We start from the raw sequence: 8,618 nt of genomic DNA on the forward strand, positions 1-8,618 counted from the left end.
AAGAGGTGGATTTGTCATTGCCTGAGGGCAGGACGGCATCTTCCTTCCTGCCTATGTAGCATTAAGCGCATAAACAGCGCCAGAAATCAGGTCTGATCCAGCATGCACAGCCACTGCCCGTGTCAGGACAGGGCACACGGAGCTCGGCAGGAGAATCAGCAGATTATCTGGCTAATTGCATCCTGTTCTCTCCAAATGAGGCGACTTTCCAAGACGTTGCCCTGGTAAATTGGCAGGAGCAGGGGAAAGCAAATCAAGGTAATTGCTAATGAACTGAACTCAAAATCGGCCTGATAAATATTCCTCAGGCTTTGCAGAAACATTTCCATTTGGTTTCGGTTGGGACCTGCAGGCCAGTAGCACCCACATCAAGTATTTTCTGAAAGCGATACAATTCCAGGGGAGCTTTTAGAATTGAAATTACCAAAAAACATCACAATGAGGCTGTACTGGGTTACCCTGAAGGGCCACCGAGCCCAATAGCCCTCAGTGGCTGGGAAGGGGATGGGAAGCCCCATGGACTGTAAGGTTTTTTCCATCTCTGTCATCCTTCAGAGTGTCAATGAGCAAAATATAGCAGCTCTGGGAACAGTGAGCCCTGTGGGGATGCTCAGCTCCCTGGGGCATCTGCCTTCCAGTCCCTGCCCCTACACGTGTAACCCTTCTCTCTTTTCTGTCTGTTGTCCTCTCTGATCATTTGGTTGCTCCCCAGCTTTTCCCTCTGTGTAGAAGATGCCCCCTGGGGTATCGTTAAGCCTTGGCAAGCAGCTCCAAATTTGGGGCTATTGCAGACAGCTTTGGGGCTCCACACCCACAGGGACTTGTGGCAGGGATTCCTGAGGGTGGTGGGACTCGCAGTGAGGAGGATCACGGGAGGTCTGCGTGGAGGAACCACAAGATTATATTGCTCATCATCCCTCACTGGCTGTTTTCCCGAGTAGCCCCGGGGTGGCAGTGCTCACACCCAGCTCTCAGACACGGTCCCACGCAGGTAATGGTGCTGTGCGGGTTCTGCTGCTCGCACTCTGCCCCATCCCGTGCTGATTCACCTCACCACCATGCTCAGAGACTGCCGGGGCTTCAGGCAGCGCAGGCTCACATCAGCTCAGCAAGGACAGCCTGCCCAGGGGAAATGAGTCAGTGGCCATCCAGCCTTGGCACACGCTTCTGGAGGCAGCCAGCCTTGTGACCCCGGAGGCTGCTCAATCTGAAGAGCGAGACCCGTTCCCCATCAGGGGACGGTGCTGGAGCTGTCACAGGAACCAGTGCTCCCAGTCACGAGGAGGTCTGCCTCAGCACAAACACCAGCAGATCGCTTCCAGGGGAAAACCACTTCCCCCACCCTTCCCCTGTTTCGTATTTAGCCCCCACACAACTTCTCACACTGACGTACACCGGTACCACCTCCATCCCTGGGCTCCCTGCCCTTCAACACCTGTGTGAGTCGAGGATTTTCCCCCAGCTCTGCGCTCTGCACTGAGCCACGTGAAATTCGGTGGTTGGGTGGCACACAGGAGCAGAGCTGCCTCCTGTTTTCTCAGCTAACCCTTCTCCAGCTCTGGCCCACGTGGATTCCTGCAGCAGAAGTCTCTTTTGGAAAGCCAAAGGGCTGAGCAAGGACTGGGGGTTCACAGCCACAGCCAAGGAAACATCACACCGCAGAGGGTTACAGGGACAGGATCTGGCGTCACCTGCATCATGAGAAGGGAGCCCACAGTGCCAGGTCGGGGTTGCAGGGGACAAAGAGGGAATTCCCTGGCTCTCAACAGCCAGAATACCCAGGAGAAGATGACTTCATTTCCAGAGCCCCTTGGCTGGCTCCAGCTCTCTACTACCCCGGGGGGGGCCTTATACCACCGGCAGATCTTGCTCTGTTCCTGCTCCCTTCTCGTGTGTCTATTCCTCATTCCTCATCTTTTCCAGGGGAGGAAAAGGGCTCCTGCAGCCTCCCCTCTGAGAGCAGCCCCAGCCCTGCCTGGAGGAGATGCCGGGGGAGCCGCCTGTCCCTCTGCCTGCTGCGGCCACACCAGCTGTGTGGCTTCAGGAAGGAGGCAGCCCCGCTTCCCCGTTGGCGTCCCTCTGCCAAAATCCTTTGATCAAGGCAGGGCTCGGAGCAGAGCCCACGTTTCCTGTAACCCTTCCTTCCCTGCGCACCCGCTGCTCCGTGGGAAAGGCAAATTTATCAGAGCTGCAGTCCGAGGGACTCCACATCGCCAGGCAGGGCTGGGAACCGAGCAGTATTTCTGTAGCTGTGCCGCTGCAAGGATCCGCTCAGCTGCTCGTGCACCCCAAGATTTGTTTCAAAAGAGCTTTGTGTTGGGGCTGCCTTAAAATCTAACGAAGGCGGAGAAGGGGAACTTTCTCAGGGAGAGCTCTGCAGCCCCCTCCAGCACTTCAAAGCCAGCGAGAGGCCACCTTATCTTGACAGATGTTGCACGCCACGGAGCTGGTTACTGAGCTGATGTTTCCCATGGCCTCACTCCAACACTTCTCCCGGTTTGTCAGGGAGATATTTCAAACTGTAGAACTGCAGAAAAGTAGAAGGAAGCAGCTGATTAATGACCGTTTCCTGGTAGTGTAGAAGTGCTGGCTCCAGTTGGAGGCGTACCAAAGAAGAGGGAAAATACTGGAAACCAGAAACCAGATTAAAAGTTCCTCTTCTGCTTTTTCCAAGACAAAGCAATTAACACTGATACGGTGCAGTGTGCTGGGGCCTGTACCCGAGGCGTGCTGCCTCTGATGCCCTAAGCAGATTAATTATTCCTCCTTCTTTCCATCCTTTTAGGATTTATCAGGGTGTGAGGCACTGATCACACCACCAGTCCCGAGGTTTGATTCCCGGTGCCCTGAAGTTACCAGGCTGCCTTCCAGCTTGGTGCAGCCACCCGAGGCGAGGTGGGACACCGAACTCCTTGGGGCAGGTTTGGCTGCAGCTGGTGCTGTGCAGGGGAATAAGGCGAGCCCAAAGGCACCGGGGTGACTCAAGGCTGATGCACGGAGAGCCCGGAGCACGGATCTCTGCACGCACAGGCAAAGCTCAGCCCCCTGCAGCTGGCAGCTGAGGGAACGTCTCTTATCTGCGAGCGATGCAGGCGTTGAGCTGGAAATTGGTTTGGGATCGCACGGCTGTGGGCAGTCACGGGACGGCCCTGGGCGATGTGCCCAACGCCTGCAGCAGAACCTGCTTCAAACCATCTCCGTGCATTTATTTGCACAAACAACTGCAAGTAAACCAAGGAAAGAGAAAAGTAACAAGCATGCAGAGTCAGACCTCACTCATACCAGACTGAGGCCACATTAATGGTGCTGCACAGAGCGGGCCCTGTTTTTTGTTGTTTTTTTTTGCAGACAAGGCAGCGCCAGGATTCAGCAAGGCAGCGCTCGAGGTCGTTCTCCCCACCCACGGGGAGAGCTGCGGTGTTCTCAGCGCGGGAGCAGATGGTGACTGATGCTGCGTGCACCTCCCTCAGACAAGGAGCCGGCTCTGAGCGGGGGATTTTCCATTACTTCAGCTTCCCACCGGCTCAATCTTCTCCTGCCTTTAAGAGGAAGCTGCTCGCTGATGGGAGGATCTTTCTGCACGCCAGTGGCTTGAGACCTTGCTCAGCTTTTTATACACAGCAGCTCTCCTTTGCATCTCTCACGAGGCTTCCAGCAGTCACATGTTGTTGTTTTTTTTTGGATGAGGAACTGAGCCCTGGGTTGGAGGCTCAATTTTCGGGGTCACAGAGCAAGCTGGGGGCCAGCCCAGCCCCTCAGCCCCCCTGCAGCACACTCCCAGTCCTGGGGCCGAGGCTGGGCTGCTCTCTGGTTGTCAGCAGTGGGCTGGGTTTGATACCTGAGCGTTTTTGGGCTGTGCTTTGTGTGAGCCCCCGGAGCTGCTTCGTGCTCCTCCAGCACCATCCCACCCCCTGCAGCTGTCCTCCTGCAGCAATCACCTTGGCAATCCCAGGCTGTGGCCCGGGCTTTGTCCCCATCCTCTCATCGTCCCACAGGGGTGGTCCCCGTGGTCCCTGCTGGTGCCATGAGAGGAATACGAGCAGGCACCGTGGCCTCCCAGTCTGAGACCCACCAGCAGCCTCTGCTGCCTTCTCCCCCAGCCAGAAGAGCGCAGCCAGCCTCGTGCCCAGCTCATTCCTCACCACTGCCATCATTTCCCATCCCCTTGCTGGCTGGGCAGCCTGGGCACAGTGCCACCTGCCTCCCCTTGTGTCCCCAAGCAGGGGTCTCCATCCACACACCATTTCCCTGCCCCACCACCGCCGAGGGCAGCAGGGCCAGCCCTGGCACCTGGGACAGAGCTGGGCTTGCAGCTTCCCCTTTTTCCCAGTTGGGAAATAACAGGCATGATGCCCGTCTGAGCTAGCATCAACAAGCATCTCTGGACAGGTCAGCAGCAGGCGGTGAGAGCACCGACGGTGCCCACAGACCTGTCCCGAGGGAGCAGGGGGCAGCACGGGGGTGTTGCAGGACATCAGTGCTCCGCAGCACCACTGAGCCCACAGATGGATGCGGACACTGCAGCAGATGCAGGAGTTGTAGAGACACGGCTCCAGCTTTTTTATCGTTTTATTATCATTTATCATTTTTTATCATGTTCGGCCTTTCCACTGGCTTTGTCAAGTAACTGGCCGCACAAGACAGCAGAGGCTGAAGCCTGGCTTTTCCCTGCCGTGCCTGCAGGAGCAGGCAGGCTCCAGCTCAGCCCACGCTGCAGATTTCTATCGATTACTCATTAACCGTCGGGGTGGTGCAAGCTGTAGGAACCACACGACTTGTTAGCATGCACACGTCTGTCCCGGCTTCTGCTCTCTGAGCTATGCTTTGCCCTTGGATTGATCCTGGCCTCTGAATTATCAGGGCCGTGGAAGATCGAACAGTCCGGAGACGAACAGCCTTGAACTGGCGTTGCAACAGCTTTGAGAGCTTCTGGCTTCTCCCTGTAAGATAAAAAATAAATGAATCAGGTTTAGTTCAGTTGCTGCTGGGTGGTGTTTGTGCCTCAGCCTCTCAAAGTAACGTGAAATAAGATGGTGTGCTTTTTCCACGCTGTCCCCTCCTGACCCAAATGCCGAACACCAAACCAAAATGCGACCTGTGTGGCCTGGGCAGCACTGTGCCTCTTACTCCGTTCTGCTGCACTCTGCTCAGAAACGCTGCAGAGATAGGGCAGGGCGATCAAACCGGAAAAAATATAACGTTGCTGTTGCTGTTTGCAGGTTTTGAGCTGAGTACGACACTTCCCAGAAGGAAGGCAGGCTCACCTCCCGCCTGGACTGCAAGGAAAGGGATATGAGGGAGAGGTTGGGGTGGCATCTCCTCCAAAATATCATCACAGCAACGCCCACATGGCTAACAAGAAGCAAGGATGGGTAATTCCCATGAAAGATTAATGCACAGGTGTGCTGGGAAATTCACAAACTGCCTGAAACAGGTCGGAAGCAAAGGGGAGGATTCATCTTATTCATCCTTCCCCTGCTCCAAACCCATCGCATCCGCTCTCTCCCGGGACACCGGCGGCACCGAGCCTGCCGGGAGCTTTGGGACCTCTTTTTCTGCAGTGCAGACCACGACCAAACCCATCAGACCCCGTAGCTGTGAACTGCAGCACACCCAGCCCCGTCTCGTGGTGTAACCAGCAATCATCTATTATGCAAGGCCACTGCTGTCGTTATTGACACGTGCTTGCAGGAAGCTGGGCTGTGCCTTGCACATGACAAAGCCAGCCTGCTGCTGTCCCCAAATGGCTCGGGGACGGTGGGCTTTGAGGGGGGAGGCAGCGGTGTCCCCTCCCCTCTCCAGCTGCAGGCAGCACGCAGGTATTTCTTTCAGCAGCTCTGAGGCTGGTTTTGTTCTGCCGAGCTGCCCATGCAGGTTGGTGGCTCCGAGGAGAGAGAAACGTGGCCTGGAGAGGCGAAATTGCTGCTTTCCAGAGAAGTGACCTGCTGCAGTGCAGTGGGAAAGCTTTCGGTCTGAGAGCCTGAAGTCCTGAACGCGTGGGATGTGTGGGAGGGGGACATGGGGAGGATGGGCAGAAACACATCGGGCACAGCACGGGGACAGGGAATCGGGAGCAGGCTGAGGGAGGCAGCCTCTCCAGGGCACCCTATTTCTGGGCTTGTTGTTGTCCACAGTGCTGCAGGCTAAAAGCGAGGTCAGGGGACTTCTTCTTGAGCCACCCAGTTCGTTCCTGAGTTCTGCGCCTCGTGGCTCAGAGCTCTGAGGAGCAAGAGCGAAGAAGCCCTGGCATGTTCAGCAGCCAAGCCCAGGAAATTCCTGCCAAAAAGGCAAGCCTCAGCAGCCCTGCCGGGGTGTCCTGGTGGGGAAGGAGAGCTGGGAAATGAAGGCCATTGCTCCTGCCAGAGGAGCCTTGGTTTTCCTGGTCAGCCTGGCGATGATGCCCCATCTTTAGATCTGGTGGCTCAAGTCAGTTTGTTTTAAGACCTGCGTTAAATTCATTGTTTGTTTTCTTTTTGGGGTGAGGGGACTGGATTCATTCCCCCTCCAGGGAAGGTGAGCACCAAGCGTTGCCTCCCAGCCCAGGGGGTTTGCTGGCCTCTGCTTCGAAAATGCTTCTGCCTCTCGGTTCCAGCCGTGCTTTTCCTGTTGCTGTTCGGGGCTGGTCGCAGCAAATCCCAGGTCCTGAGCCAGGGGAAGTTTTGAGCCGGCCTTGTTTGTGTAAGAGCTGCCATCCCACGGGGGCCAACCTGGGACTCGCAGTGCTAAAAGCATCAGCGGCTGCCGCTGGAGCTCAAGCCGTGCCTCCTCGGGCTGGTGGCACCGGTACCTTCATTTCCCCTAAAACAAACACTAGGGGAAAATCATGACATGCTCCCTGGGGGGATGCCCACAGCAGCATTTTCCTCCAGCAGCCCCAGCCACCACGGGAGGGAGGATAATCTGCTCCAGCAAGGGGACACCAAGCTGTAGGCAGGGTGCTGGCTCCCTCGGACAAAACAACGCTCTCTGCTCCTCTCCCAACACATTTTTCAACCATTTTGGCACAACGGAGGTTCCCGTTCTTCATTCCACGTACTCACAGGGTGCAGAGCCCTCGGGTTCAGCTCGAAACCAGCCGCCTCCAGAAGCAGCTCTGGCCTCCTCGGCTCAGGGGCTGCAGGCTGCTGGGTCTTCTGCTGGGAACGATTCCAGGTCAAAGCCCTGAAACACAGCACAAGTGATTCACCTTGGAGCTTCAATATGTTTTGCATTCTCTCCGCTGTTCTCACTTTGTCTTTTCTGCTCGTGCTGTTTGACAGCACCGCTCAGTACCCGCATGCTTATTTACCTCCACACGCCGGTGCGGCTGATGCAGATAATGGTCTGCTTAATGACCGTTCAGAGCCTTACCCTAAATCGCCTCCTGCTTAAAACCCCTTTTCTGGGACATAGCATTTACAAAGCTCGAAGTGCACCTCGCAGCTTTTCTCCCAGTAAAATCCCAGCCAAAATGAGGTGTGGGTGTTGGGGTGCTGGCTGCAGGAAGGTGCAATGGCCGGGTGTGCTCCCGGCTGCTGTGCCTCTGCTCCCGTCCCAAAGCAGCAGGGCACCCGCAGCAGGGCTGACTCCCATTTTTGCCAGAATCGGGGCAGGAGCTCCGCCGAAGCGGCCCTGGCAAAGCTCCCTGCCAGGCGAGCAGCGACTGCGGCGCAAACAGGCGCTCGTTACATAAACCACTTAAGGGAGGCATCGGCCAAAGCCGGCTGCTGGAAGGAGGATGTCAGCTGAGGACAGGGGATTGGAGCAGACAACCTGAGCCGCTGCTGCTGAGGTTATTTACAGCCTTTCGGCAGGGGAGAGCGCGACACCGCCGCTTCCCCCGCTGCACGGCTGTAAATAACCTCGCCAGCAGCAGCAGGTGACAAAGCCGGTGCGCAGCAACACCGGGGCAGCACCCTGCGGCGAAACCTGCGTGGGGGCACCGCCACCTCCCTGCAGCACCGCACCGCGTCCCCCAGCTCTGCAGGGAGACCTCCTTCCCAAACCACAGGGCAGCTCCGTGCCCCCGCTGCACGCAGCGCGCGGTACCGCACTGCGCAGCATTGCGCTGCGTTGCACCGCGTTGCTCTGCGCGCGGCATCGCCTTGCACACGCAGGCGTTGCAGAAGCAAACATTGCACTGCAAATTTGCATTGCACTGCACATTTGCACTGAATCACACACGTGCATTGCAAATTTGCATTGCACTGCACATTTGCATTGCATTGAACGTTTGCATTGAATTACACACGTGCACTGCACATTTGCATTGCACTGCACATTTGCTTTGCATTGCACATTTGCATTGCATTGCACATTTGCATTGCATTGCAAAACTGCATTGCATCGCACACGTGCATTGCACACGTGCATTGTATTGCATTGCACACTTGCATTGCACACTCCCCTTGCACACTCCCGTTGCACGGCTGCACCCCTGCGCGCGCCCCACCCGCCGCCCTGCCTGCGAACGTTCCAGACCCCCCACGCTGCGGCAGGAGCGGCGGGAGGCCGGGCTGCCGAGACCCCCTCCCCTCCCTCCCCGCCGCGGAGCATCCTGGGAAATGTAGTCCCCCCATCTCCCTCTCCCCACCCCGCCGGGCGGTGGGCGAGCGGCGAGGACTACACATCCCGTGAGG

This window comes from Anas platyrhynchos, chromosome 9 (genome assembly GCF_047663525.1).
Source record: "Anas platyrhynchos isolate ZD024472 breed Pekin duck chromosome 9, IASCAAS_PekinDuck_T2T, whole genome shotgun sequence".
Taxonomy (NCBI): domain Eukaryota; kingdom Metazoa; phylum Chordata; class Aves; order Anseriformes; family Anatidae; genus Anas; species Anas platyrhynchos.